We start from the raw sequence: 10,247 nt of genomic DNA, 5'->3' as shown, positions 1-10,247 counted from the left end.
TCCATTTGCGTTTGAAGTAATCATTGATAAGGAAGGACCTTCTTTTGCCACTTTGTTGTTTTCTGTGTGTCTTATATCATTTTCTGTCCCTTATTTCCTCCATTACTGCCTCTTTTTGTGTTTACTTTTTGTAGTGATATGTTTTGATTACCTTTTCATTTCCTTCCATGTATATTCTATAGATGTTTTCTTTATGCAAGAGTGCTGCTGAGAAACTGGAGAATAATCTATTAAGGATCATTTGTCTATGATGAGTTGCTTCACTCTTGTTGATTTCAAGATTCCCTTTGACTTTGGCTTTTGACAGTTTGATTATGTGACTTGATGTGAATCTCTTTTGGTTATCCTAAAGTTCGTTGAGCTTCTTGGATTTGTATATTCATGTATTTCATGAAATTCAGGATGTTTTCAGCCGTTATTTCCTCAAATAAGTCTCTGCTACTTTCTTTCTCTTCTGGGATTCCCATAATTTATATACAGACATATTCTTTTTGCTTGTTTATTGCATTTCACTTATTTTGCTTCGCAGATACTGCACTTTTTATAAATCAAAGGTTTGTGGCAACCCTGCATTGAGCAAGTCTATTGGCACCATTTTCCTAATAGTATTTACACACCTTGTGTCTCTGTCACATTTTGATGATTCTCACGCTTTTGGTAATTCAAACTTTTTCATTATTATTATATTTGTTATGATGATCTGCAATCAGTAATCTGTGATGTTACTTACTATTTGTGAGTTTTGACGTGCCACACAAACCACACGTGTGTGTTCTGACTACAGATAAGGTAGAAACAGCAAGAGAACTAGAATTAGAAGTGGAACCTGAAGATGTGACTGCATTGCTGCAATCTCATGATAAAACTTTAGCAAATGAGGAGGTGCTTCTCATGGCCGTGCAAAGAAAATGGTTTCTTGGGATGGAATCTATTCCTGGTGAGATGCCGTGAAGACTGTTAAAATGACAACAAAAGCTTTAGAATTTTACACCAATTTATTTGGCAAAGCAGTGGCAGGACTTGAGGGGAATGACTCCAATTTTGAAAAAAGTTCTGATGTGAGCAAAATGCTATTAAAGAACATTGCGTGCTGCAGAGAAATCATTCATGAAGAGTCAATTAATGGCCAACTTCATTGTTGCTTGATTTTAAGAAGTTTTCACAGCCATTCTGACCTTCAGCAACCACCACCCTGATCAGCCAGCAGCCATGAACATCAAGGTAAGACCCCCTATCAGCAAAAATATTACTACTTGCTAAAAACTCAAGTGATGGTTTATTTTTAGAAATACAGTATTTTTTAATTAATCTTTAAATTTTTATTTATTTATTTATTTATTGAGAGAAAGAGAGAGAGAGAGCACATGCACACGAGGGTCAGAAGGAAGGAGAGACAGAATTTCAAGCAGTCTCCGCACCATCAGCAGCAGAACTTGATGCAGGGCTTGAACTCATGAACTGCAAGATCGTGACCTGAGCCGAGATCAAGAGTCAGATGCTTAACCAAGTGCGTTACCCAGGTGCCCCATAAATAAAATATTTTTTAACTTAGGTATGTATATTGTTTTTTCTAGACATAGTGCTATTGCATACTTAATACACTACAGTATAGTGTAAACATAACCTTTATATACATTGGGAAACCAAAAACATTCATTTGACTTTCTTTATTGGGATATCCATTTTATTGCTGTGGTCTGGAGCTGAACCCACCATATCCTAGAGATATTGCCAATATTGGTCTTCTTGATGGCATCCCATAAGTTCCTTAGATTCAGTTCACTTTCTTTATCTTTTTCTTCTGCACCCCAGACTTGAGAATTTCAGATGTCCTATTTTCAAATTCTGTTGTGTTTTTTTTTTTTTTTTTCTCTTGCCTGCCCATCTTTGCTGTTGCAACCCACTGGTGGAATTTCCATTTCAGTTATTGCACTTTTTCACTTTAGAATTTCTGTTTATTTCCCTTTTATAAGTCTTATATCTTTGTTGATATTCTCATCATTTTAATATATTATGTTCCTGATTTCCTTTAGTTCTTTGTCCATGTTTTCCCCTAGCTTTTTGAGCATATTTTAAAAAGTTGTTTTAGGGGGCACTTGGGTAGCTCAGTCGATTCAGCATCTGACTCTTGATATAGGCTCAGGTCATGATCTCATCATTGTTCATGGGATCCAGCCCCCTGTTGGACTCTGCACTGACAGCAGGGTCCCTCCTGCTCACGCATGCTCTTCTCTAAATAAATAAATAAATAAATAAATAAATAAGTTGTTTTAGTCGTTGTTTAGTAAGTCCATTGCCAGCTTTCTTGGGAACAGATTCTGTTAAATTAAAGGAATTTGTCCCTTCAATAAGCCGTATTTTCCTGGGTTTGTTGTTGTCGTCCTCACTGAAAATTGGGCGTTACGTTATTATAACATGGTGATTCCGGAAATCAGATCTCTCCCCTTCCCCGGAGCTTGCTTTATTTTGATTATTAGAAACTGTGATCGCCACATTTGTTTTGTGACTTTTCCAGACTATTTTTGCAAAGTCTGTTCCTTGCCGTATGTGTTCATTGAAGTCTCTGTTACTTTAGTTTGTTGAGCTAAGACAGTTTGATAGAGATTTTCTTGCATACCAAGAGCTGAAAGAGAAAAACACCGAGATAGAGAGAGATAGAGATAGAGATAGAGATAGAGAGATGATAGAGAAAGAGATAGATAGAGATAAAGATAGAGATAGAGATGGAGATAGAAATAGAGGTAGAGATAGAAGTACCTGTGGGGGTGTGGGGGGTTGAGGGGGCATTCCCCGGTCATGGCCTTGGCAGATGGGCTCTCTGCAGGGTTACCGTTCCCTCGGTTAGTCTTGCTCTGAACCTAGGGTTCAGCTTAGGTGAAAGTTAAAGTCTTCTCAGACTTTTGTGAGCATATGTCTTACCTGGGTAGGCATGTGGCTTTCTAGATTCCCTTATAGAAATAACTGCTTTTGAATCTCTTGGTTTCCCAGAGAGTCTTACCCCACTCTGTCCTCCAGGCCTTAGATGGTCTCTCGTATGTCTCTGGTGGGAATCTGTTACGTCAGGTGTGTACAGGTGTGTTTTCCCTGGTTGCTTTTATGAGCAAAGCCTGCAGCTCTTCTGGCCTGTGTTCTGAGTTAGGCGAGAAAGAGAGAGCAAGTCAGTCCTTCAGGAATCCCCAGCCGAGTTAGAACAGATGTACACAGTAATTTGCAGATAAGGTCTGCTCTCTCCCTCTGATTTAAAGAGTAGAACTGGGACCTGAATTTGCCACCACTTGAATCTAAGGCTGTTGCCATTTGGGCAAGGGTTTTTTGAGTGTTTTTTCCCCCATGATTGTACGGAAGAATATGAGCTTGGAGCTTTGGAGTCCAACATCTCCCTGATGTCCCATCACTATAATTTTCTGCATGCCAGAACTGCACTGAGAAGGTTATTTTCTCTCTGCCCTCCCGATACACCCCCACCTTTCCCTGTCCTAGTCTGTGTCCGGCAGGCTGATCTGCACAAACCATATCAATGAGCTCCCAGCCCCAGTGGGAGGAAAGGGAGGCGATGCATTTAATTCCCTTTCTGCAGTGGACACAATTTGGCCACATCTTTCCATCCAGTGTCACAGCTCTCCTCCAGTGACCCTCTCCCAATAACCACCAACCCTGAGATCTGTAACTGGCACATTTCCCTTCAGACCTGGGCGTGATGAAGTGCTTACCAATCGCCATCGCCTTCTGCTCTTGTAGTCCCAAGGTCCTTCACCATCCCTTGTGCATGTCCCTAGATCGTTCCACACCTTTGTAACTTATTCTTTTATGAACATTCCTCACTTACTCAGTTTGGGAGTGCCATCTGTTTCCTGCTGGAACTCCAAGGGACACACTGCACCATTGGCTGCTATTTCTCTTTTAGAGAAATGCTTCTGATTTTGGAGAAATGTGCTCAGATACCAGCAGATTCTGGAAGGTACTCTGGGTCAAAAGATAAGAATTCACTTTCCTGAACAAATGTGTAATATTCAGGAGAACGATACTCAGCTTGGGGTTCAGAAAATGTGTCTTATTAAACACACAGCCTTGGTCCTGTAATCTGAGATGTGAAAACAAACTTATGGTCCCATTTCTACAAGGCAAGGGCCCTAAAAGAAGACCGCCCTCCTTTGCGGGTGGGCGAAGCCATCTGCTGTCACGGAATCCTGTCCCAGGAGCCAGATCGCCCCACCTTCCCCCAAACTGACAAGTGCCGAGCTGAAAGTATGAAGGGAGATATCGATTGTCTCCTGTGTCTAGAAAAGAGCTACATATGAGGCAAGATCAATTACATTAATTGCTTCTTCTCTGACTCATTCTCCTCACTGTTGACAGGACTTTCTTAAGCACAGACCCAGTGAAGCCATTTTCTCTGCCAGAAGGCTCCAGTGGGTCTTGGACCACGGGACAAAGAATGACAAATGCTCAGCAAGTGGGTGGCCGCTCCCACTCCTGGCTTGCAGGTCACACTTGTTCAATAAAGCTGCTTTCAGCAGGGGAAACTTTCCAGCGTGGCTCTCCAGGTAGCCAATACTTAGGCTGCTTCCATTTCTAAGGTAAATGTATTGCCCCGCCTTGTCCTGGAAGATAAAATATATTCTAAATTCAGAAGCACAGCACTGCACAAGCTGGCCCCAGTCTTCCATTCTAGAGCCTTAGCATTTTTCCTCTTACCCTTTTGTGCCAAACCATTAGCCTTTTTTGCACTGTTCATAGCATAGATGGGGTGTTGGAAATATCTGTCTGTCTAATATTGATACGGTCCTATAAATTGGGTTTTTCTTTAAACACACAAACATACACACAGAATTTAAGTCTGAGCCAAATACATTTAGACTCTTGCAATAGCACCAGATAATGCTACAAAAATTAGTTTGTAGCATTTGCCCATACATTTATTTATGTATCTTTAAAGGGTGGAAAAAGCTTATTAGATGAAAAATTGGGAAATACATTCCTTATGGAGTGCCAGCCCAGTGTGCTTGTCACTGACTCTTCCAAGCAGGTGGCCTGATGGCCTTGGCCTCCTCCCTGTAGAGCGGTCAACACGTTCACACGTGAGGTCAAATCTTTTCTTAGCTGTAATTCAGCCGTCCAGACTGGAGCTCATTGTTTCTGAGACAAGCCCCAAAGCAAATAACAAATTCCTGCTGTTCTCCCAAGTTGTCTCAATTTTACCTCTCCTCGGAAAAGCCCATGACATCATTTATCTGCTGACTTTTTTAAGGCGTGAGCTTATTTAACACCCATTTACTGAATTCACATTAGAATTTCAGCTTCAGTTTCTTAAATAGAAGAGGAAAACAAAAACAGGATCTTTACAATTGGAGTTAAAATTTTTATCTGTGTTAAGCATAAGAGACTCTTAAAAACTGAGAACAAACTGAGGGTTGATGGGGGGTGGGAGGGAGGGGAGGGTGGGTGATGGGTATTGAGGAGGGCACATTTTGGGATGAGCACTGGGTGTTGTATGGAAACCAATTTGACAATAAATTTCATATATTGAAAAATAAAAAAATAAATAAATAAAAGAGCACCTACAAAAAAAAATTTTTGTTTGTGTTTACAGAAAAGAAATCAATTCTAAAGATAGACAACGATGAGCAACTAATCTGTGCGATGGAGATCATGGCAGGTGGATGTTCAAATGATTTTCATGCTACCATTGTTCACTGGGAGACAGTGCTGTGTGTCAGGACCAGGCTGAAAGCTGGGGAAGAGGCAGAGGTCAGAGGAGGCCACGGCACATCCTCTCAGAGCACACAGGCCTGTGGGGACAGGCGACATGTGCACAAATTGCTGTCACCCGGTTAATTTTAAACTTCACTCTTTAGATAATATTTTCCAGCTCCCTTTAGTGAGCACTTAGTGTGCGATGGGCAATCATTATTTTACCTATGTCACTCAATTCTCATGGCAATTCTATAGTGTAGGTATTATTCTTTCCACTTCAGAGGTGATGAAAACTAAGCTCATAAAATCTGGATAATGTGAAGTTCAATTAGCTAATAAACCCATGCCGATAAGGAGCCAGAAATTAATGATTAAAGTTATATTTTTTTTTTGACAAACTCTGAAAACGCTGAAACATAGGAACACAGCCAAGGTTACAAATGATCCTAAAACCAAACTGTCAGCTCCTGGATAATTCTAGATATTCCAAATATGTGGTTGTCGGTAGTTGACAACCCAAAAGATATCTATCTATATCTATATCTATATCTATCTATCTATCTATCTATCTATTTTTTTTTTTGGTTCAGGGTAATTTCTTTACCCAAATCTTTTTTAAACAAATAAACCCACTGGAAAATATTTTCAAAGTCTTTTTTTAAGGCAGCAAAAATAAATTTAGACGCGGCAAAAAATAATTGTCAATTTTGATCTCAGCAGAAGATTTATCTTCACAAATAACCCAGGGTGGTATGTGGATGTGTGGCCAAAAGCGATAAGATTATAAAATATCAGCGAGAAACAGTCACAATAGTGGAGTCTGGGAGTGCAGATACTTTAGATTTGGCATATTTGGAATAGCTTTATTGTTATTATTGTTGTAACATATTCTGAAAGTGGAAACAGTGGGCGAGGACAGGATAATCCCATCGCTATGAAGGCCTTTGGTTTCTCCATCACTTCCACGATGGGCACAAACTGTTTTCCAGTTACTTGCATTAAGACATTACAACTGTTAGAATTTGGAGAAATATGCCTCTCTTTCCGCGAAACTTCTCTGGGTGCCATAGAATGGGTTTTCTTGAGATCCTTTCACATACTAGGGACTGGGGTTAGCTACGGAGTGACGCAGGGCTTGAGTCTTATACACAGTCTCGTTTGCATAGAGGCCAGAAGTGAGTAGAGTCGAAAAGAACTGGTGAACAAAACCTGAACTGGCTTCCAGCAGCTCCCTGCAGAGGCGCCCTGCACAAATGCCAAAAAGCAGAGTGGAGTCCGACTGGAAGATGGCTTGAGAGTTCTATGATTTTCTTCCATCAGGGAAACGTGGAAGCCACGGGCCAGAAGGCTCTGCAAAATGTCTGGGGAGAAGCAGATAATGAGGGGAACTTGACTTGCCCATATTAATTCAATCAGCAGAAACTGGAGGTTTTAGTCCAGGGTTCCAGACCTACCGGAAAGAGCAATCTCTGTGAGCAGATGTGTGCCTGTGCTTGTGAGCCTGGAGGGGTGGTGGGGGGGCGGTGGGGGGGATTAACCTGGAAGGTGGGGACAGGGGTTCCAGTTTCTCCAGTGGCATAATGTAGTGTGTAAGCAAACTTGCTCCAGAAGTAGGCGTTGCAGATGCAAATACAAAAACTCTTAAACCAAGGTGGTGGGAGGGAGGGAAGCAATTGGTAGTTGTAATCTTGAAACAGGATTTATTTAACAGGATTTACCCAGTTTGTGTATGTATACATGTGGCCCATAGTGCAAAGAGACTAGAACATCAACTGGAAGCAAATTCAAAAATTCGAGTTCTACCACCAGCTGCGTGGCCAGGAGCATTTTGCTTCACTTTTGTCAGCCTCAGTTTCCTCATCTGTAAAACAGAGATAGTCAACAAATGTAGTTTAGGGGCGCCTGGTGGCTCAGTCGGCTAAATGTCTGGCTCTCGGTTTTGGCCCAGGTCATGATCTCTTGGTTTCGTGAGTTCAAGCCCGGGGTCAGTCTCTGTGTTGACAGCACAGAGCCTGCTTGGGATTTTCTCTCTCTTTGCCCCTCCCCTCCTTGAACTGCTCTCGGTCTCTCTCAAAATAAATAAACTTAAAAAAAAAAAAAGAATCCAGTTACAGATTTCTCGTAAGGACTGGAAGAAGAGATCAACATTGCCCGGTACTTAGTATTTCATCTCACTATATATTATAATGATCATCAAAGATCTACTTTGCGTATTTAAATAATAAAATTTGCCCTTAACTGTACATGATTTGCCAAAAAGTCATTGTCTCTCTGTCTTTTTCTCCATTCCCTCCCTAGCTATTTCCTAGCATTGAAGAATTTACGTGGAAAGTCAAGAGCGTCTCATTTCCTAGAACTAAAGTAAGTACGTCCCCTACTAGGTTCCTGCTCACACAGTCTCAGAAGACCCTCTCCCGAAATCCCACCAGACCTTCTCCCAGGATGACCTAAATGCAGACAGTCAGCTGGTACTCCAGGTTCCAATCAGGGAAAACAACCGTACAACCTTCTATGGTAGCTTCTAGAAGGCAGCCAGTCTCCTTATGAGCTTCTCTTTCACGGCGCCTAGAACCCAGCTCTCGTGGCAAGTGTGAGTGTCGGTGAAGAGGGCCGGCAGCCGGGGAGGAAGGCGGGCTGGTGACAGCATTCTTCACCCGAGTGGTCAGAGTTCTTCCTGATCTGTGCAATCGCTTCTTGATGTTCCAGACGCAGGCCAGGAAGGCAAAAAGGAAGTGCAAGACACCATCGCACCTAGATTCCAGAAAGCTTTCGCTCCGTTTGGATCAACTTGAGAGGATGCGCTAATAAACAGGGTTTCCAGAGATCCTGGGAAGCAGCCCGGAGACCGGAGCCGGGGCACCTGCGGGAGCTTCAGCGCGCCTTCCTCCCTGGAACAGCGCTGTCACTTGGCACCGTTGTCCTGGCAAGTCAGCCCTGTTCACAGTCCCTCTGACTGGTCAGCCCTGTCCTTCCAGATACACCTTTCTGACATCTTGCCTCCACGGTGCTGCCTTGCTGGAGGGGGGGTTCTCACCTGGGCCGTCACAGGGTCCAGCCTTCAATCAGGATGCTCCCCAGGTATTTCCAAATCACCAGGAGGAATGTGGGCTGTGCTCCAGGCTGATTCCTCCCACCCTCCCTCCTGTTCTTTCCTCTCTCCCTTCCTGTCTTCCTTCCTTTCCGCTGTCCTTTCTACCTTCCTGCCCCTTATTTATTGACTTCCTGCTATATGCGGGGCACTAAGAGTTTGTTAATTACCTGGGGGTTAGGCTGAGCTCTTAGATTTGAAGATGAGGGAAACAGTGTTGAAAGCACCTAAAGGAGAAGAAAATTTATGGGGTGTGTGTTCCATAAATGCCCTTCGCTAATCAGAAAGATTGTGAAATGATTTGGACTTGAATAAGTCGACGAAGGGGGCAGAGGGGCAAACGGCAAAGCTCGGAGACAGTAGGTGCAGAAAGAGTGATAGAACAAAAATAAATCCGCAGTGCATATCAAATGAATTTGTGCAGTGCTCCTCCTGTTCATCCCGACCTGGGCCAGCGGCAAGGGGAACCGAGAGAAAAGTGGAAAAGATGCTCTGGGGAGGCGTCTTGCTTCAGAGCTGCTGACCGATACACTACGCGTGGATTCCCCGGGGATTTCCAGGCGGGTGGCTGTGGAACAGGCAGAGGTTTAGTGGTTTCCCAGGAAGGAATAAATTTCCTGCAGTGAATCACCCTGTGTCAAGGAGGATTTTTGTGACATCAGCTCCAAGCAGATCATCGAGGCTTTCCCACTCAAGAGGGCATTGGAGCATAACACCACCATGGCCCACACTTTATTTTTTCTTTCTTGTATTTTCCAAAGGGCCATTTGGACCAAAAGTGGCCTGTGGCCCCTGGAAACTCTGAGTAATGGCTTGGCATCTTCGGAATCTGTCTGTCGTGCTTTGTGGAAGAGTCTGGAAAGGTCTAGTTCTGTCTGGAAAACAAAACTCACGGTTGTTAACGTGAAAGTGTAACCCTGCTTCTTCCTTTTCTTCTAATAAATGCTGCAAACTTGAAATAGAATGAATTAGACCCCTTGGATATCCAGATATATCACTTAAAATCACTTTGCTTCTAGTGATCTAATTATATTAACTTTGGATTTTGGATGCACAGTTGCAACGCTTTGCAAGTATTTTCAAATCCTCAATATTTTCCTTTTTTATTCCCACTTTTATTTTTTTCAGTGAAGGCTAACGTCTTCCAGCCCCAGGCTTGTGGGCCCAAGTTCATCTCCGTGACTGACCCCATAATATTTACTTACATCGTTCATAAAAATACCCTGCATGCCAAAAGCTGCTAGCTGCAGGAAAATGATAAAATATAAAAATATTTAATCAGCCAGTGGGAATTCCCTTCCGCATTAATCAAAGGCTCTCTCAGAGGGCTCGCCGTGACCTTGGAAGGCCAGCAGCCCCAAGCCACACTGAAGGATACCAGCAGGAGGGAATGCCTGCTGGGAATCCACTCATCGGGGGCCCTTCATGTCTTCTGGAAAACACAGCCCGAAAAGAGGTTTTGGCT

At 42.8% G+C, this 10,247-nt stretch overlaps 1 long non-coding RNA gene across 1 annotated transcript; it reads left to right on the top strand.

The window, feature by feature from the left end:
* Window positions 1-469: 469 nt before the first annotated feature.
* LOC122230951 lies at window positions 470-9,613 on the top strand. Its single transcript, XR_006207998.1, has 5 exons — window positions 470-1,221; window positions 4,357-4,577; window positions 5,591-5,656; window positions 7,993-8,055; window positions 8,401-9,613. It is a non-coding gene; the product is annotated as an uncharacterized LOC122230951 (long non-coding RNA).
* The last annotated feature ends 634 nt before the right edge of the window (window positions 9,614-10,247 follow it).

This window comes from Panthera tigris, chromosome A1, assembly GCF_018350195.1.
Source record: "Panthera tigris isolate Pti1 chromosome A1, P.tigris_Pti1_mat1.1, whole genome shotgun sequence".
Lineage (NCBI taxonomy): Eukaryota > Metazoa > Chordata > Mammalia > Carnivora > Felidae > Panthera > Panthera tigris.
This window is presented reverse-complemented; position numbering and strand designations above follow the sequence as displayed.